Raw genomic sequence first — 22,630 nt, forward strand, 5'->3', positions numbered from 1 at the left:
TGTACTGGGATAAATAATATGCTGGGCAAAAGAGATTTAAAGATGTGAAAGCTACAGTTTAAGATCACTCACTACCCATCTCTAAATTCAAACCTCTACATTTACACTGAACAAAATCATAAACGCAACACTTTTGTTTTTGCCCCCATTTTTCATGTTTTTGCCCCCTGTACAATAATCATGCTGTCTAATCAGCATCTTGATATGCCACACCTGTGAGGTGGATGGATTATCTCAGCAAAGGAGAAGTACTCACTAACAGATATTTAGACAGATTTGTGAACAATATCTGAGAGAAATAGGCCTTTTTTTTTCTTTATTCTTTATTTTATTGTGCACGAGAAATACAGTGAGGCAAGCAATGCCACAACAGCCAGTGACAACTTGTCATTCAACATTTAACAGTAACTGTTTGTCATTTCAGGGCATAGCACATTTTATAGTTTAAAGTAAAGTAATTGCAGCAAAAGTTACACCAGGTGTCAGTTACTGGTTATGACAGATAAACTTATTCTGAGTTGCATACTGACATTTGTGTTAGATTTAGAGGTCTCTAGCTTAACCGAGAGTGATAGCAAAGAAATAGGGTACCACCAGGCATAACGTCACACACCGTGCTGTCTCCGTCCACTACCGTAGATAGGGTGCATGCATTCTTATTGATAATTTTAGCTACAGCAACATCTAATGAGGCTATGAGTGGTACAGCATACGGTGTGCATCTTAGCATAAAGGGCTGGGGTGACCGCCAGCTCCGGCAGAGCAAAAAATGAGAGTCCGGGGAAACACAGCTCATGACTAGGTGTGTGGAAGAGTCCCTGTATAGTACCACAGGAAGTCCACTAGGTCCCATTGTCCCGCCCAGTGGCGCGGTGTACGCCGACTGTCGTCGACAAGCTTCCTGGTTGCTGGGTGAGTCTGGGTGCTGTACTCTGTAAGCTGTAGCACTCCGGTGATTCAGGCCCACTGATTGTTGGTGAGGCTTGTTCTGTCAGGGTGGGCCCAGAGTTCTCTCCAGGAGATTGCCGCTGCGGTAAGGGTAGGTTTAATACCTGGAGGCTGCTATGGTTACAGCTTGCCGTCGGACGAGCATGTTCCAGGGGTGGTTGAGAGCTTGTAAGGCACTCCTGCTGTGTCATCTTTGGCTGTGCGATTTATGAGCACAGTGTTAGTATGTCACACAGGGTTCTTCTTTTTGGCTAGTGGGGTTGCTGTGCTCGGTGTCCATGTTGCATCGTGCTCCGGATAGATGGCGGTGGGCCATCTTGGGGTACACCGCACGGACCTCAATCCTCAATGCTCGGCAGGACCGGAGTGGAGTTGTTGCAGTATGCAGTGGTGGTCGCCCGTGGAGACTGGGATGACCCCCCCCGGTCCAGGGGGGGGAGGGTGGCAGAGCGCCGGCCGGAGAACTGGGAGAGCGGCCGTCTCACCCAAGCTCAAGCTTGGAGGCCTCAGGCCTTGATCGGGCCACTTTGGTGCCGGTGGGGGTCCTATCGGGTATCCCCTGGATCGCCGTTGCCTGGGTGATGCCATAATCACGATCTTAGGTCGGTGTCTGCTTTTGGCTCACAGTTAGCACCGATTTTCCAGCTCAGATGCCAGAGCTCAGACAAAACATGTCTGATCCGGCCGGCGGTCAGGCCCCGCCCCCAGAAATAGGCCTTTTGTGTACATAGAAAAAGTCTTAGATCTTTGAGTTCAGCTCATGAAAAATGGGGGCAAAAACAAAAGTGTTGACACAAAATGTAGTAAAATATCCCACAGAGCAGGAAATCATCCCATTTCAACAGTTTAATTTCATCTGGAAAAACAACAAACAAACTAAACATATACTGTATTCACAGTACAGTTATCAACATTTTAAAATGAAACAAGAAATTATTAATTAAAAAGAGTTTATTTTTAAAAATGGTGTGTCTGTTCTACGTGTCTCATATTAACAATGAACTAGAAAAAGGTTGCTAACCAGTATCTAGTAAATAAAACTGACCTACATGCTGTGGGATTCGGAGAGTGTCAGATGTTCCCAAGGCTGCCCAAGTCCTGTGACCACACACGGGTTACCAGTCACACCCAGGAGTTGAGCCAATCAGCAGTCACAGATATTGAAAGACATGAAAAAATAAAGTTGTCTACAACCAACATACATACACCCACTAAGCCTTTGCAATATATTTTAGATACTTTCTGAGTTGCCAGGAAAAAAAAAAATCCAGACACAGGTAGCAGAAAACAAATCAAGAATACAGGTTACTGGAGTGTTGACCACAGTCACTGAGAAGCTTCCAGAGTTCTACCTGACAATTCTCACAGTAATGCATTTGTTATAGGCTGACATTGATGCATTTGTTATAGTTATTATGGAGTTTCATGCAAAGGAGGGTTCCTCAGTCTGCTGGAAAGTTTGTATGGTTATGCCACAATTGATGTAAGCAGGGTCTGAATTTGGTTCATGAAATTCACTGAAGGAGAAACAGACATTTAACAGTTATACAATGTTTGGAAGTACAATCATCATATATGCATACTTCCAAACTTTGCCGCAGCTTGAATCAGGGCTGGGGGCATCATCAGTGATACAAATCGCATCACTGGTGAAGTCCCAAAATGGGTGTGCCCCAGAAAGCATGAACGATAATTAGCAAATGTGCATTTTGCCAGATATATATTTTTTCACATTTTATTAATCTGTGTTTTGTGAATCTTCTGAATTGTATACTTTGCGTTGGGATAAGATATGAAAGTACTGATATTAATCCGGACGGTGAATGCATCCAGGAGATTGCTGCCGATTTTCTCAGGCCAACAGTATTTGGAAAATTTGGTCATTTTCAGCTGATTTAGTCCATCAGGTGTTTAGTGAATAACCATGTAAAATCCCCCTATGCCTAAACTCCCACAACCTCTAACATCCCAGTTTAAAGTATGAAATCATGATTGAAAATACTAGTCAGTAAGACTTGATTTTTTCCATGATTTTTAAATGTAAAAAATTATTGCTGGTTGTTATAATCTTTAAAGGATTACTCCAAGTATAATAACCACTATGGCTGGCTGGAGTGGTTATGATGACAGGAGTACTTTGGGCTTGTTTCTCAGTGAACAGCTTTTGCAACGGTTTGTCCTCTTATCTAGGTCTCTGCCGGGGTTGTTCCTGCTTTGGTGGTGTACATCTGGCTTCTGCAGAACTGCAGAAGCCAGATGCAAATCCCATTGCTCTCAAATGATTAACGCAATTCTGTGCATAGGAGATGTACAGTACTGACATTATCCAGCCCAGAACGTTTGTCCTTGGCTGGCTAATAAAAAAAAAACAATGACGCTGACAGAGGTGGAGTTACACTGAACATACAGACCAAATGTTTACAGATGAAGATTTCATATTTAGAATAACAACTTTTCAGATTAGTTTACAGTTACATATATCAGAACTTATTTTGCTATATACCATTAGAAATACATACTGTAGATAATGATGATATTATTGCAAGATGAACTCTCTCCAGTTTAATAGCTTTATCACTAGTGTTTGGAGAACAACTTAAACATGTTCATTGTGTACACATAGAATTGCAGAATAACAATGGGATTGAGGTCTTTTTCTGAACTTCGTATATTTATTTTATAACAATTCTGCTGTGAAAAAGTGAGTTATCTATGCAGATATAAGTTGAATTAAAGAAAAGCCCACCACCAATAAAATTAGACCGTGAAATACATGCATAGCTGTAACGTATGCCTTCTCACCTTGCGGTATTTGCGCCCAGCGGCCGTGCGTCTGTGTGACTGACTCTTGCAGCATGTTAATGGACGCCGGCCACTGCGGATCCACGCCAAATTATACCCCCATGTCTGCCCACGTTAATGACAACGTCGGCGTGCGCGTGACATCACGCGGGAGACACGCGCGCATGTTTTGGAGTCAAAGGTCGTTTTTGGCCAATCAGAAATGTAAAGCACTTATTTAAGCTCAAATTTACTTTTCCTCATTGCCTTGTCGTGGTTTCCCTAGTTGTTGTCCGAGAGTGTGTTCCTGAGCGTTTATTTCTGGTATTTGACTTTGGCTTCGTTTGACTTCCCTGTATTCTGGTATCCCTGACTTCTGGCTCTCTTATTGCTGTGTCTCAGTCTGTATGCCCCCGACCTTGGCAAGTATCCTGACTATTCTTTGGTACGTTAAATCTGGCCATTCTAAGGCCCGGTAATACATTACTTTTTAGTCCTATGTGTGACACAATTCTATGTGCTGGATCAATTAGTTATCCTGACAATAGCTTAATAATGTATTGGTGGGGGGCGGGGCCTGAACGGCAAACTGAATAGTCGCATGGCGGTGGAGCTCCCACAACCATAGTTGAATTTAGGGAAATTCTTACGGATCCAATGCTCACACTGATGCTGGGATACGCTGCCCGAGATAGGGGCACCCTGGCGAATCGACCTATACCGGACACCGGTATTTCCCGCAAGCGTGAAACAGAGGAGGCCCGCTGCGGCCTGCGGTGGATGGGGGGAGGCGGCCGCTCTCCTCGCCTCTACGCCGGAGGCACTGCACCCCTGAACACCCGCTCCCCCCCTCAGGACCGGTGGGGGTAATCCTGGTCCAACCCCGCCAGACACAAAGGCCACGGTTGACACAGATGGCGGAACCTCACAAGCAACTCCCAGCTCCACAGGCCCACACTATGGCGGACACCACGGACGACCACAAAGGCTGTGCAGTGGGGACCGACACGCTAACAATGCTGGATGCCATCTTCAACGCCTTTTGGGCAAAACTAGAAGACAGAGAGCGGCAGGCCAAAGCACAAATGAACCTACCCAGGGAGAGTCCCTCACGCCTCTGCCACAGCCAAGCTCAACACCGCTCAACCCCGCTCAAAAGAAAGCAAACAAAGATGGCGACGAAGACGGAGACATCTCCTGCCTGCCCGCAAGAGGTTACACTGAGCGGCGTTGCAACCTCGAAGGGACCTACAGGACCCATCTCAACCCAGCACGAAACGGAATCCTGCTGAGCAACCACCGAGTGGCAGACCCACATTGCGGCGCCGGAGGCCGACAAAACCACGGGGAGCCCTAGAGTCCCGGATAAGAGCACCACCTACCTGCACCGCGCTCACAGGTACCCACAGCAACGGGCAAACAAGCCCAATACGGGAACCTTTTCAGCTGGACTTTGCCATGACACAACGGGACCCTTATGCATCCTTTACGCCCTTTCCCATGCTGGGTATCGGGTGAAGAGAAACTCACGTCGCAGGAATGCACAGAGGGTATTGGTTGGTACACCTGCCATACTGAACTCTGGTGAATCCCTTCTGCAACCCTCTAAGCCGAGATAATTGTTTAACACTAAAACTGTTATATACCGCTCAAACGTTTTTGCTCGCTGCAATTATTGCTGATATCTGTATGTTCTTGCTAGGTCTTCTTATGCCCACTGGCGGTGTTCCTATATGGCCGGCTACTGGCCATTCCCATGCCCGGCGTGTCTGGCAACCTACCTGCTTCCCTAACTTCTCGGTTACCCGAGACTTAAAAGCATGTTTTCTACCTATATACCTACTCGTATATAGTCAATTTACCCTGTCCACCCTGTAGTAACAAATCCATAGGACATGCATGGAAAGCGTGCGAATCAGCAACTTACCTATAAGCGATTTTATAAGCATGTTAAAAAGTATGTTCTACCTAAACCTGCATACTAAGCAGCCCATAACTGTCAAGCTGTATTAATACTATGCTAAATATTAATTAATGCTTTAAAACAACATCTCTCTTGACCTACTAACACAAAAATGTGCGCTGATATGCTATTATGCCTTTTCTGTTCAACTCATTGTTCACTCTTTTCTTGCTATAGCTGGCAAGGCATAGCGAGAATGTTTGTAACCCTCATGCGCTTCAAAAATAAAGAATAAGAAAATGTATTGGTGGAAGGGGATTGGAAGAGCATCTTCCCCTTCAGACCTTTCCTAATGATCTTTAAAAAGTACAAATATCTTATAGAACAATAGGGACACAGCTTATTTCTTCACATAAACTATGAATCTAATACGAGCTAAGTGGTCTGAGTGCAGTGTCTTCCTGACATTTACTAGAGATGCTTGTGTTGTGAGAACCGAGTCAAACTTGGTTCTTGCAGCTAACATCAAGTTGATTGGAGGAGTTCAGTGCTGACTGCATATGCTTTTTTGTCCCCAATTTTCCACTTTGAGCAGAATTAGATTTGATGAGAAGAAGAGTCAGCGTGACATCACTGGGGACGGATTAAGCAGCTGAAGGGAGTGGAAACTTTTTTATTAAGATTTAGGGGGTTGAAACTAAATGCAAAGGAGAACACTATAATGCTTTAACTCTGCATGGCTTTTGGCCATGTAGTGAGAAGAGGTTACAGTGACATGATGTATTGTAAAATCTCCATGTGTCTCTCACATCACTGTGGCCTGTATCTTTGGATACAGACCACAAACACAGACAAGCAATGAATTTAATTGGTTTAAAGAGAGATTAACCCCTTAAGGACCAAACTTCTGGAATAAAAGGGAATCATGACATGTCACACATGTCATGTGTCCTTAAGGGGTTAAAAAACAAACCAAAGAAACCAGAAAAAAACATAGAAGTGAGCAAAGCATTTCCTTTTATAACAAGAAACAAAAAGTATTAGATACATTATTATGCTGTATTAATTTGCAACATTGTTGTCATTGTCACATTGTCTAACATACAAATTTTCCAACTTTACACTTAAGGAACCAAATACGATATTTGCATATAGAACACACATACCTACATCTGTGTTAATCGTCAACTGTGTTTTACACCCCAGCTCCAATAGAATGTAAGCTTGTTTGAGCAGGGTCCTCTTCAACCTATGGTTTTTGTAATTGTCCAATTTATAGTTAAATCCCCCTCTCATAATATTGTAAAGCGCTACGGAATCTGTTGGCGCTATATAAATGGCGATGATAATAATAATAACAACTGATAGTTTGAGGTCTCAACATCTGTACTTTCCGATGCTGGTGTTTCTCTAGATGATGAACATTGTCTTTTCATAGGAAAATGTTTTCTTTTTCTGGGTTCTCTTGGTATATTACAAATATACCTATTTATATACTTTATCCTTTTCATAATCCTCTGTACCGCGTTGAAATTTGGACGTCTTACGATCCTCTATTTAATTTTTCAAATCTTCCATCCGCTTATTGAGCTTTCCATGAAATGCATTCAATGTATAGTCATTGTCTCTTTAAGAGCCTGCTCAATTTTACATAACTCAGACTCCAGATCTGTTATTTCCCACTGCAGAAAATCAATTGTTAAAACAATGATGTCCATTCAACATTTATTCAGAATCTGCTCAAAGCGCTCACAGAATTCAATGTTATCGGCAAACAATGTAGGTCTTAATCTGATTCTTAATCCACATGGAATATGCTTAAAATGAAAATATTCAAATAGTGTTAAATTAACAGTTTACCAACAATTGTTTGGTTTCTCCAGTGGTGTTGCCAAATTATTATGACTACGGTTTTGTAAGAAAATATTGCTCCTATTGACCACAGCCACAATCCTGTCTGCCTCCTTGTTAATGCAGGAAAACATCTCCATATCGGGTCCAGCCCCATCATTCCTTTCTCTAGCTTTCTCCATCTCGTCTAGTCAGGACCTACGCCCCTTCCAGTGCATGCACAATGCTGATGTAGCAAAGTAGTAAGACAACTGTGCTGCACTCGGAGGAATCTCATGGAGCTCTGTTCCTCCATAGGGCTGCTACCCCGCCTCAATGAAAATGGAAATATTTAGGAATGTGCATGGGCGAAAAATGTGTCTGCTTCAGCAGTTCGGACCAATGGCATTCGGTTTGGTTCGGCAATTTGAAACTTCGGTAATTCGAACCCTAGCCCCTAAGCCTAATCCTAAACCCTAACCCTTACCCTAACCCACTTCGGAACTTCGGCAATTCTGAACTTCGCCAATTCGGTTCGGAACTTTGGCAATTCGAACTTTGGACATTCGTAAGCATCCACATTTCACGAAATTCTTCCGAATGTACATTTGTAACAAAACGAATTGCACATGTCTAGAAATATTAAACAACGGGCATCACAGCAAGATATGGCACTGGCTCATAACAAAAAATATGTTTCCGCTATGTAAACCTTAATCATATATACACTTAAAATCACATCCACCATATTTAAACCATCACTGGTTACCATTGGTCAAGTAAACACATACATTGGGGTATCTTATCACATTCCACAGTTAGGAACACATGTGAAAGAAAGAACATGAATATTAATATATCCGTAAATATGTGAATAACACTTATATATAAATATACAACAGCAATGATTTTTTCCTACACAACATATCAAATAAACAGATTTAGCAGGAGGATAGTACAAGAACCAATATTTAAAGATGCATCAATTATATTTCTTATTTCTTTTTCTTAAAGCTATGGTTTTAAATTCCAAAAGCAATCTTCCTACACATTTATTGCAATAGCAAAATAATTATATAAATCCCAAGATTTATTCCTAATTATTGATCCTCTGTTCAATTTGCATAGGAAGCAAAATACTTAAAGGTACAATAGCACATATATTATTTAAAAGTAAAACATTATACTACACAAAAAATGGAAGCTTAAAAGAACACTATGTGAATATGTATTCCTAATGCTATAGAGCCCTAGTCACTGTTTAGGTGACTAGGGCCCGTTCTGCCGTGAATAAATGGTTAATTAACCATGTATTTGCTTACCTTAAGCCAGCGACGGATTCCCTCGGCACTGGTGACCTCTCCTCCTCCATCGACGTCAGCTCCCGAGTGGAGCTGAATGTGCATGCGCAGCCAGAGGCATGCGCGTATATAAACCTGCCCATAGGTAAACATTATTCAATACTTTCCTATGGGGATCTTTTTTTTGCTGGACTCCGTGAGGACGTCCAACGTCAAATAAGTGCAATTTACTCTGTGTAAATCGCGGGAGCGGCCTCTAGTGGCTGTCACTGAGACAGCCACTAGAGGCTGGATTAACCCTGCAGTGTAAACATGGTTTCAGCTGCAGGATTAAAACTAGGGGGACCTGGCACCCAGACCATTTAATTGAGCTGAAGTGGTCTGGGTGCCTATAGTGGTCTTTTAACAATGCCTTACAATATATATTCTGTCAAGACCTCAAATTTGGAGAAAACAAAAATCTAAACTAAAACAAAAGTTTATACATATTTTGTAGCTGATTCCTGATAAACATTCCCTGGATCAGTCTGCATAAGAGTCCTTGGATAAGGACACATGCATCTAGGTGCAGAATTATCATACTGTCTCAGAAGTTCAACATAAGTACAGGACCAGCACAACCATAAAGGGGCACAGGTGGCCACCTTAGGGTGGCCCGACTCGAGGGGTGCAAAGATGCCGGGTGAACGGCGGGAGGTGGGGGCACAAAGAAACTCTTTCCTGGCAGTCAGTCTTTGTAAAGATGCTGAATCCACATGTTAATAATCACCCCTTCCATAGTGCCGGCCAAATTTGCAGCCTCTGAGAGCTGGGTGGGTGAGAGCTTTCTCGCGGCCAATTACTATATGAGTTAAGGGCTGCTGGGATACATGACATCATATCCCAGTGGCCAAGTGCTGTGGAGAGAAAATGCTGAGCAGCTTCAATTGCGCAGCAACACCTGGTCACTGGTGGTACCCTTGTTTAAAAGTTATAAGAAACATTAAGTGAGTGTGTGTAAGAGACAGTGTATTAGTGTATATGAACCAGTGTGTGTATGAGCCAGTGTGTATAAGAGCCAGTGAGTGTGTGTGTTAGAGTCTATGTGTGTGTAAGAGCCAGAGAGCAGTTGTGTGTAAGAGTCTAATTTGCATCCTGAACCAGTGTGTGTATGAGCCAGTGTGTATAAGAGCCAGTGAGTGTGTGTGTTAGAGTCTATGTGTGTGTAAGAGCCAGAGAGCGGTTGTGTGTAAGACTCAGTGTGTGTGTAAGAATCACTATGTGTGTAAGAGCCAGTGAGCGTGTTTGTGTGTCAGTGTGTTTATGTATGAGCCAGTGAATGCATGTATGTGTATAGATTAATAAAACTTTGTAATTGAGAGTGAGTATGGGTCAGTGAGCAATAGTGTGTGTCAGAGAGTGATTCCATTCCTATATTATATTTGTGTTAAGGGCTCATGATAGTACAGAAGATACAAACACTTATAAGTGTAGGATGGTATTAAAAGAGCAAGTCGGTTGTGGTGTGCCGGAACCGACGATGAGGTAGGCCTGTAAATAAAGAGGGCCCACAAAGAAGAAATGTAAAGAGAAAAGGAGTTAATAATGAGGAGTGGGTGGGAGGGTGATGCAGCGCTGACCTCGAACGATATGGAGCCAGGTAAGGGGTGTCCCTTAAGTAGGGAAGAGGTGTGTCATACGCCCCTCCCACAATTACAGGCCAAAAGGCCTTAATACTGGTGTTAAGGGCTCATGATAGTACAGAAGATACAAACACTGATAAGTGTAGGATGGTATTAAAAGAGCAAGTCGGTTGTGGTGTGCCGGAACCGACGATGAGGTAGGCCTGTAAATAAAGAGGGCAAAAGTAGAAAATCAAATTTATTACATACCAGCAATATACATACTTTAACCAGACATGTCTTGAAAGGCATTTCTTACTTCTTGTACCGGGTTAGGTATGTATCTAGAGTAAGCCGATGATTTCCAGCGCCCTAGTGACTTGATAACATGAACTGGAATGTTTGCACTGGATGCTGTGGAGGCCGCTCCTATGCGGAAGGAGTGGCCCGAATAGTTAGCTGATTTGAGGCCCAGCTGTGTAAGTAAAGACCTGACGTGTGTCATAAAGGTGGTGGTAGTGAGTACCGAACCTTGTAGACTGAAAGTGGTTGAGATGGTGGTTCGTTGTTATGCTGGGTATATGAGTCCAGTAGTTTGACGGGGCTCCACCTGTTGTGAGTAGGATAGTACTTAACCTCTACTGAAAGTGCATGTTGACTGGTTTTGGAGTGAGGCAGAGTCAAGATATAATAGTCCATGTGTTTTGTTAAGTGTGAATGAAGTAGGATGTGAGTGGACTGTGTTGTGCTGATGGCGGTAAATTCTCTTGGTCTCAAGAAACCATAAACAAGGCTACGTATATGGCGGTTTTAACGATGAGGTTTGTGTTGTTGGCAAAGGGTTTAAATCTAGTGAATTGTATAAGTCTTTAAAAATATGGAAATCTATGGGTAGCCTCTGGGCCGTACGTGGGGGTTCGGATCTCTGAATACCCCTAAGGATGTTCTTAATTGGTAGGAGGACACTTGATTTGTCTGGTTGTAAAGTTAGCATGTGATGTTGGATGCCTGTCAGATATGGTTTGATTGTGTTGTATGATAGTTTGAGTTTGAGGTGGCAAAAAGAAGCAAAGCCCAACCATGATGTCACGATGAAAGGTTGTAAGATGTTGTGTTCAGAAAGGAATCTTTAAATCAAATGAAAGCTCTATCGTAAGTTTCCCGGGTATTAGTAGACAGTGCTAATTGGGACAATGTTCTCCTATGTTGCATAATAGCATCTAGTCCATTACTAGATGGTGGAATAGTGGGGTGTTCGTGGCTGTGAGTGCGGCTGACGGGAGTATTTGACGAAAAGCCTGGAAATTAAAGCGAGACAAATTGTCAGCAGCAGTGTTACATACACCTGGAACATGAATACAAAACAAGAGAAAATTATGACATGCAGCCAGCCAAGTGAGTTTCCTCAAGAATCTCATAATAGTCAGTGATTTGGATCGGCCTTGTTTATAATGTGACAAGTTACTTGGTTGTCTGAGTAGCAACGTACAGACGAACCTGCCCATAAATGCACCCATGCCACGGCAACCGTCACGATGGGATATATCTCAAACAGAGCTGAGGTAGTGGAAAAACCCTCCAGGTCCTGAAACTTCTGAAGGCCAGCTGCCCCAAAGCCATTCGTTCCTGAGAAATTGCTGCAAAACCTGTTTTAGACGCCGCGTCTGACCAAATGGTAGGTGAGGAGTCAGACAATTTTGGAAGGAACATGCTTTTACCATTCAAGGTGGTTAAAAATTTTCTCCACATAATTACGCCTGCCGTGGCTTGGGTATCCAGGGGTGACCTGTGTCCATCATGTCTAAAAGTGGGAAACATGGAAAGGAGTTGTGGGAAACATGGAAAGGAGTTGTGAGATGAATTCCGGCCTTGAGGTATGATGTGAATGGCAAAATTCAGTGACCCAAGCAGAGACTGTAATTCTTGCGGTTGCAAGTACCGAGTTGTATGTAGAGATTATGTTGATCAGAATGTTTTCTACCTTGGGCGTGGCAGGCTAGCTTGCATGGTGGCTGAGTCTAGTATGATACCCAGGAATGTGATGAAGGTATCTGGTCCTTCAGTCTTGGTGGAGGAGACTGGGACACCCACCTGTTCGAATAGACTGATGGTTTCTTTTAGGCTACTGGGAGGGGAAATATTCTCCTCGACCAGTAAGAAATCATCCAGATAATGTATAACTGTAGGGCGTCTGGCTATATTTAATAAAACCAGCATAGGGTTTCGGCGAATACGTCGAAAATGGCCGGACTACTTTGGAACCTAAATGTTAAACGTGAGCAAAACAGTAGTTCCCTGCCCACTTGATACCATGCAGGTGACACAGTGTAGGGTGGATAGGCAGTAACTTGAAAGCATTGTGATATCAGTCTTACTGAGCCATGCTCCGGCCCCTGCCTGCATGATAGCCGTAATGGCGTAATCTATGGTGGAATATTGCAGTGAAAATTCCTCAGAGGGTATGAGGGAGTTCAGATGAGTGTCAGAGGTGTGAGGTGTTGATAGATCAATGATAAGTCTCTGTTTGTGAGAAGATTTCCCCGTGACAATACCGATGGGGTTTGTCCGCTATGTGGTGAACGGAGGGGACTGGAAGGGCCCCCATAGGAAGTCCTCTGCCACTTCCTGGCTATGAGTGTCTCCACCGCTGTAGGGTTTGTTGTGCGGATTGTAAATTAGGACATTCCAGGATTCCGGAAGGCATGTGTGAATCCTTCTGATAGACCCGAGATAATGAATTCCACCAAATGTCTAGATGGATGATGTGGCAGTAATGTCGTAAGTACAGAAATGTTTATTGATGTTAAGTATAGTTTTGGGATACATTTTATTTGGACACAGATTTAGCATGTGCCCTGAAACAGATGGCTGGAGAAAGTGATTGCAACTCAACCAGTGCTGGAGGGGTCGCAGCGGCCGACCCAGCCATGGTAAGGGGTGTAGTGACCGATTCCCCAGGGGTGATACTGGCAGGCTAACTAGGCCTGAAAGGCGAAAAATTAATCTTGTTTTGTGACAGGTGAGGCCCTGCTAGTTGCCAAGTGGCTATGAGAGGCTCTGTCTATGAGTTGGCGCGAGGGGTTATTGAGGCCACCGGTCGTAGTGGCAGGAATCGTAGGCCTCTCGGTGATAGTAAAAGAAAACAGGGGGAGGGAGTGACAGGTGAGGCCCTCTCTATAATATTGCGAGGCGGCTAACTCACGTGTGGCCCGATGGCGTTTGCCTCCAAAACGTTGAGGCGGGGTGTTGGCCTTGCGGACCACTAAACGATAGGCAGAAATGCCAAGAAGGGAGGTACCTATTTGGGCCTATACCCCTAACTTGCCAGTACTCTATGGCCTAGAAGAATGAAACGTATGTGAACTACAACGTGAGCAGGCTTACGTACCTGGTAGTATGTATGAAGTTTTGAGATTCGACAGGTATGAAAACCTGGATAAACCTAAAAAGGGATAGAGTGAGAATGGATCCTGTGAGACCTGTGTAATCTGTATAGGCTGGGATTAGGGCTTCTAGCAGTATGTGTGGGAGGTGTAAAATCTATGAGTATGATAGTGACATGACTGCCCATGCTAGGTGACAAGCGTTACGCTGAGTCCGATACCTGGCAGCAGGGGGATTGGCCGTGTAATGTGTATATATGGAAGGTGATCAGATGATATGCATGTCACTAAACTGATCTGGGAATGCAAGGGACTTTTTAATGTGAAGTGACAATATGCAGAATCATAAATGTTGCTGTAAAGTGACGTATGAATGTATGAACCAGAACGTGTGATTCAAAAACCGAAAGTCTTGTGAGACGTATATGCCGTGTTCTTGAATACTCGTGTTACGTCGTCTGAGTGTGTCAAGAAAAGGCCTGAGTTTGTAAATGCCATGTGAAATGACAATCTATGCAGAAAATGTTGTAACGTGACGTATGAGTGGTTGAACCAATGCGTGTGATTCAACCCGAAACCCTCTGTGGAAGGTAGGACCGTGTTCTTATATACTCGTGGTATATCGTATGAGCATGATAAGAAATGGCCTGAATAGTTAGTGCCATGTAATCGTAATGTACATGGTTGTAATAACATCATATCTCCATTATACTCTTTGAAAATAGGACCGTGTGTATGTGAACTCGTGGTATGTCGTACGAGCATGACAGAAAAAGGAGCCGTAATGTAGGCTAACCATAACAGTAATATACATGTAATATCTGCATTGTAAAATAAAATAACTATTATTATTAAAACCATATATATATATATATATATATATATATATATATATATATATATATATATAATAAGCAAACTGAAACAAAATAGACAACCTAAGATCGTGTAAAATAAGTATTTGAAAGTTTAACCGATTACTGTGCAGGAAACGTATGATTGGTTGGATCAGTACGTGTGATTCAACCCGAGTATGCATGAAAAGGAATTAAATCCTTGTGTCATGGTTAACAACAAAGAAATGAGGCCTGTAACGTAGGCTGATTTAATTGTAATGAAATGGATAATTATATAAAAAAAAAAACTCCAGTAAGCGTGGGAGTCCAATGTCTATACAGAAATGTTAGCTGGTTTCATACCCTTGATGTAATAAGTGATACCTTAAAAATAGCATGAAAATGGTCTGTCTATTTAACCAAGCAACTTTTTAACCAAATGTAAATACATGAAATGATGAAATGTAACTCACGAAAAAGATCTATGTGAATACATAGCAGAATAACCGAATCTTAGTATGAAGGGAAATAGAAGTTAGCATGAATAGCTTAACCGTATGCATTTTAATGCGAACAGCAATCGTGCATAGAATAAACTATGAATAAGTGCCGACCAGAAAACACAAACCGAAATGACAATCGTTTAAATGAAGCAAGGTTGGTTTTTACATGAAATGCAATAATGTCTGAGAAGCCTGTAGTACACTGAATGACCGGTAGGGGTCAGTGTGTAGGCGAAAATGCAGTGGTTCGTTGGTTTGTACATGAAATGCAATAATGTCTGAGAAGCCTGTAGTACACTGAATGACCGGTAGGGGTCAGTGTGTAGGCGAAAATGCAGTGGTTCGATGGTTTGTACATGAAATGCAATAATGTCTGAGAAGCCTGTAGTACACCGAATGACCGGTAGGGGTCAGTGTGTAGGCGAAAATGCAGTGGTTCGTTGGTTTGTACATGAAATGCGATAATGTCTAAGAAGCCTGTAGTACACCCAAAGACCGGTAGGGGGTTTAAACGAATGATATGCATGAACATGCAATGGTTTTAGAACAGACTTAGACAAAATGCAGCCGTAAAGTGAGGACCTGGCCCGTGCATGGTGCCGTGGGACTGATGCCTGGCATAACGGGTAGGTTGACTTACAGTTTGTGAGTCACTTGGACACCATCCACGGCGATGGATTGAAGAAAGAAGGTGGTAGGCCGGAAAAGCCTGTGGCTGGATTCCTGACACAGCTCTGCTTAAAAAACCTCATGGAGTAATCAGGTAAAATGGCGTCTGGATGACCCGGAAGTGGAAATGATGCAGCGCTGACCTCGAACGATATGGAGCCAGGTAAGGGGTGTCCCTTAAGTAGGGAAGAGGTGTGTCATACGCCCCTCCCACAATTACAGGCCAAAAGGCCTTAATACATATGTATAAACAGGCTACAGAGAAGAGTAGGAAAATCCGACAGGGGATAGAGGCACAAAGACACAAAGGTGGGTTAGAGACAAAAGGTTGCAAAATAGATAAGATACATTAAAGGGGGAAAGACATTCAAAAGAGGGATAAGAGGACACAAAAGGTATGCTAAAGACTCAAAAGCATTAAAAGAATGACAAACAGGGGATACAATAGGCAAAACGGTAAAAGAAAAGCAAAAATGCAGCAAGATGCACAAAAGGGGCAAAAGAATGGGTAAGATGGGCAAAAGGGGAGGGGGTTATTAGACACACAGGTGTTCACGAATTTGGGGGACGGCATAATGCATCTTCATCTATGTGAACAAAAATGGTTGCATCAGCCCTGCATAAATAGGAGGTATTCCTGTAGACCAAGCATGTAAAACTCAAAGGCTAGCACGGGCCAAATAAACAAGGTTTACGTTTATGTGGGCAGCAAAAAAAAATACAAAATTTAATTTTCATAGAAACGTAGGTTTGTTTTGAAAAGTATAGTATAAAAAAAAAACAGCATCCCCCTCTACTAAACCCCAGTCCCCCCCTCTATACTAAATCCGAGTCTCCCCCTCTACACTTAATCCCAAATGTCCCAATCTACTAAGTCCCAGCACCCCCCTCTACTAAACCCCGGCTCTTGTTTAACCCCTTAACACCGCAGCCAAATGTACAAGTTGTGAACAGAACAAAACGTAAACAAAACCTGGCATTTGCGCTATATGTCTGTCCAACCGTAATTCACCTCTTTCATATTAACCCCTTCAGGACCGGCCTGTTTTTGCGATGTTTGTACGTTAAGGACCAGAGCAGTTTTAACACTTTTGTGGTGTTTGTGTTTAGCTGTAATTTTCCGCTCTCTCATTTACGGTTCCCATACAAGTTATATATTGTTTTTTTCAGGACAAAAGGGGCTTTCTTTACACACCATTATTTGTATTATGTCCAATATTGTATTTAAAAAAAATAATAAAATATGGTGAAAAATTTAAAAAAAAAAACATGTTTTTGGACTTTTACTTGAAAGATCTTTTACTTATCTACAAAAGCTAATGAAAAAAACTGCTAAATAGATTCAAAATTTTGTCCCGAGTTTAAAACCACCCAGTGTTTACATGCTTTATTGCTTTTTTTTGCAAGTTATAGGCCTATAAATACAAGTAGGAAATTGCTGTTTCAATATATATATATTTTAAATGTATCAATAGTGACCTTGTAACACCGTTATCTGTCATAAATCCCCGAAACACACCTAACATGTACATATTTTTTTTAAAGTAGACAACCCAGGGTATTCAAAATTGGGTATGTCCAGTTTTTTTTAGTAGCCACTTAGTCACAAACACTGGCCAAAGTTAGCATTTATATTTGTTTGTGTGTTAAAAATGCAAGAAACGCTAACTTTGGCCGGTGTTTGTGACTAAGTGGCTACTAAAAAAGGCTGAACATACCCCATTTGCAATACCTTGGGTTGTCTTCTTTTGCAAATGGTATGCCATCATGGGGCTAATTCTCATTCCTTGGCTACCATACGCTCTCAAAGGCAACCTAACCAATCCGACAAATTTCAATAAAAAAAAAAAAGTAAAATCAAGCCTTATATTTGACCCTGTAACTTTCACAAACACTATAAAACCTCTACATGTGGGGTACTGTTATACTCAGGAGACTTCGCTGAACACAAATATTAGTGTATCAGAACAGTAAAATGTATCACAGCAATAATATCCTCAGTGAAAGTGCTGTTTGTGTGTGAAAAATGCAAAAAAATTCACTTTCACTGACAATATCATCGCTGTGATATGTTTTACTGTTTTGAAACACTAATATTTGTGTTCAGCGAAGTCTCCCGAGTAGAACAGTACCCCCATGTACAGGTTTTAGGGTGTCATAGAAAGTTACAGGGTTAAACACAGTGCTAGCAAATTAAATTATCTGGACTTTCGGCCTGGGTTGGCAGGCAGGTCCCTCAAATTGCAATCATTAAAATTACTTAATTAGGTAAAAATATTACATAAATACACATGTAGAATTTTAATATATATACATATTTATATATTTGACGTCTACGTGTATATTTATGAAATTATTTATGTAATTATGTATATGGACATATGTATATTTCGTATTGTTTTTATTTATTTATTTATACATAGATATATATATCATTACATTCTAAGTATATTTTGATATAAATATATATATATATATATATATCAAAATACTGTTAGAATAAAATTGCATATATAAATATTTTTTTATAATTATTAAAAATTATTTTTATTTTTTGTTATTTATTTTTATTAACATATTATTTGTATTTTATAATAATATATATATACCATATATATAGCAATTATATATATATTGTATATATTCGTGTGTAATTTAAATATAAGTGTATTTTTATATTAATATACGTATATATAAATATAAAAATACACTTAATATGACATTATATATGATACATATACATATATTATATATAGATATAATACATGTGTATATATATCATATATATATATACACATATTATTTATTTATTTTTACACTGATTTTACACTCTTTTTTTTTTACTTTATTTTTTGGATTTTTTACTTGCAGGGAGACTGCCTGTCAGCACAGACAGTCCCCCTGCAGGCAGATACACAGACCCCTATTGCGGTCATGTGATCGAGTGATCACATGGCCGTGGGGTCCTGATCTGCCGAGGGGGGACTGCCCGGGCAGACAGGCAGTCCCCCTGGACCGGGTGGAGCACTGATCGCCGCCGTGGGACCGACGGCGATCAGGTAAGTAGCCCCAGACCGTTATGACGGTTCAGGACCGTCAGCGGTCCAAACGCACGTTTTACCGCTGACGGTCCTGAACCGTCAGCGGTCCTGAAGGGGTTAAATGTACCCCCCCTTATTATATATCATTTTATTCAGGGGAAACAGGGCTTTCATTTAACATCAAATATTTAGGTATTGAACATAATTTAATATAAAAAATATATTAAAAAAATGGGAGAAAAAAAGAATTTTTTAATTTTTTTTAGTTCTATGTGACATTTTAACTGTGGATGTCAAAATACTGTTTGCTTTTACTGCAATACAATACACATATTTGTATTCAGCGATGTCTCACGTGTAAAACAGTACCCCCTATGTACAGGTTTTATGGTGTTTTGGGAAGTTACAGGGTCAAATATAGCGTGTTACATTTGAAATTGAAATTCGCCAGATTGGTTACGTTGCCTTTGAGACTGTATAGTAGCCCAGGAATTAAATTTACACCCATAATGGCATACCATTTGCAATAGTAGACAACCCAAGGTATTGCAAATGGGGTATGTCCAGTCTTTTTTAGTAGCCATTTGGTCACAAACACTGGCCAAAGTTAGCGTTAGTATTTGTTTGTGTGTGAAAAATGCAAAAAACGCCAATTTTGGCCAGTGTTTGTGACTAAGTGGCTAATAAAAAAGTCTGGACAAACCCCATTTGCAATACCTTGGGTTGTCTACTATTGCAAATGGTATGCCATCATAGGGGTAATTTTCATTCTTGGGCTACCATAGGGTCACAAAGGCAACGTAAGCAATCTGGCGAATTTTAATGTGAAAAAAATGAAACACAAGCCTTATATTTGACGCTGTAACACCATAAAACCTGTACATGTGGGAACCTGTTGTACTCGGGAGACTTCGCTCAACACAAATATTTGTATTTCAAAACAGTAAAAAGTATTGCAGCAATAATATCGTCCATGTAAGTGCTGTTTGTGCGTGAAAAATGCAGAAAACTTCACTTTTACTGGCGATATCATCGTTGTAATACATTTTACTGTTTTGAAACACTAATATCTGTGTTCAGCAAAGTCTCCCGAGTAAAACAGTACCCCCCATGTACAGGTTTTATGGTGTCTTGGAAAGTTATAGGGTTAAATATGGTGCTAGCAAATTAAATTCCCTATACTTTCGGCATGGGTTGTCAGGCAGGTCCCGCTAATTGTAATTAATTAGGATACCTAATTATGTAAAATTATTACATAAATATATGTGTAGAATTAATATATGTATATATATACATATGTGTATATATACGTATATATATATATATAATTTTTTTAATATTTTTATTTATATATAGGTATATATATAGTGATATATACGTATATATTTATGTATATAGATATATATATTATTATATATATATTATTTTGTTCTACGTGTATTTTGATATAAATATATATATTAATATCACAATACAGTTAGAACGAAATAACACATCTATATATTTTTTAATTATTTATTTTTAAATATTTTTTACATTTTATTTTTTTACGTATTTACATATATATTTTTTTATATTATATATAAATATATATAACAATAATTATATATATATTTAATCAGTATCAGTCTACGTGTAATTTGATATTAATATATATATATATAAATATTTAAATACACGTCGTGTATGTGTAAATGTGTGTGTATGTGTATATATATATATATATATATATATATATACTTAGATCATATATATATAATATATATGATCTAAGTATATTTTATTTGTAACTGTAATTTTTTAAATTTTTTTTTTAACTAATATTTTATTTTTATTACAGGACAGGGGGCAATGACAGTGTCAGCCAGTGATTTCACATCACTGGCTGACACACAGGATCAGTGATCACAGTGACTGCCTGTCACTGTGATCACCTCCTGCAGATTGGGTAATTGACCACAGGGGGGTACAAGCACTCCCCCCTTCCAATCTGCAGGGGGATCACTGTGCCAGTTACATGTGTCAGCCAATAGGCTGACACATGTAACACTGATCGCAGTGACAGGCTGTCACTGCGATCAGAGCGCTCTGAGATCGCAGTGACAGCCTGTCACTGCGATCTCAGACTTAGCAGATCGCGGTCACTGACCCCAGGGGGACTGCCTGGGGGGCCAGGTAAGTCCCCCGACCGCGATCTGCAGAAGGGGAAAGCCGCCGGCCGCATGTGTCAGCCGATTTGAAATCGGCTGACACATGCTGAATACTGGTCGCAGTGACAGCCTGTCACTGCGATCAGAGACTGCAGATCGCGGTCACCGGCCACAGGGGGGGTTGCCTGGGGGGCCAGGCATCCCCCCCGACCGCGATCTGCAGCGGGCGATTAGCGCCGGCCACGTGGGCGGCCATTATGGCGAGGACGTACTATTACGCCCGCCGGCGTTTAGAGCCGGTTCCTGCAGGGCGTAATAGTACGTCCTCCGGATTTAAGGGGTTAAAAAAAAAATAACAATATTAGCCAACAAGCAGACTTCACTCACGTTGCTGCTGCCAGTATGTGACTCCGGAGTCCAGCCTCTGGTATACCCCCAATGGCGCTGTCCGCACCCTGTGCCAAACCACATCCTCCCGCTATTTCTTAAAACCCTGTGAAGGTGGAGCACGTTGACGTCACGTTGGAATGTGACGTGGCCTTGCATGCCTCTGTACACATCCAGTTCCTCCACTGTCCAGCCGCGGCTATCGCAAAACTGACCAACACATACTCACTTATAGACACACTCACTTACACATACACACACACTCACTCTCTGACAGACACACACTCTGACAAATATACACACACACTCTCTGACAGACACACACACTCATTTACTAACAGGCACACTCACTGACAGACACACACACACACACTTACACATTCTTGCACACACTCACATCATTTTATTTATTGTTCCCTACCTTTGGGAGCTGGTGTGGGGCCCCTTACTGGGGTCCAGTGGGGATCTTCTCTCGGGAGGTCTCCTACCTGCTCCTCACGCGCGCAGTTTAGTGATGATGTCATATTCCGGCCCCCGGCATCACTACAGACGGCCCTGCGAGGGAGCAGGAACACTGAGCTATGTTTACAGCTGCAGGGTTAAAACCTGGGGGACCTGGCACCCAGACCACTTCATTGAGCTGAAGCGGTCTGGATGACTATAGTGGTCCTTTAGTTTGAAATTTACATCTCGAGTCCCTGTAATTCTCTCTTTATTGAGTAGACCCTATAATCTGATAAGTAGGCGAAGATTATTTGGATTGGGCAGAGCGTTGGGGCAGTGGGTGTGGTAAATTTTTAAGGTAGCAATTGATAGCTGTGCTGCAAAGTGTCCCTGGAAATTCTTTTCAAATGTTGGAAACTATGCAAAAAGTCTATTCAAGAGCTTAATTAATTAAAGGAACAGTACACACCTTTCCACATTGGAGTAATTGTGATAATTTCTGGCTACCACAGGCTTCTGTGTTACATTGTATATTTACTGTGAAAAAAAAATTTTGTACAACTACACTATTGTCAATTTTATTTTATAAACCATTAGGTCTATTTGTTATGAGACTTACAAATTTTATTTATTTTTGTTTTAATTGGGGCCTCACTGCCATATGTTCACGCTTGCAAAAAATTATTATTTTAATAAGGACTCTTGGCAAAAGAAGAAAAACAAGAAACATTTAAAATCGATAAATTACACACTTTTTGCATGTTATGATTATCTTTAATATTTGGTGATTTTTGTTTGTTTTATCTGCCTCTGCTGCAATATTCACCTCAATATAAAATCCAATTACATTTAC

This window comes from Pelobates fuscus, chromosome 6, assembly GCF_036172605.1.
Source record: "Pelobates fuscus isolate aPelFus1 chromosome 6, aPelFus1.pri, whole genome shotgun sequence".
NCBI lineage: Eukaryota > Metazoa > Chordata > Amphibia > Anura > Pelobatidae > Pelobates > Pelobates fuscus.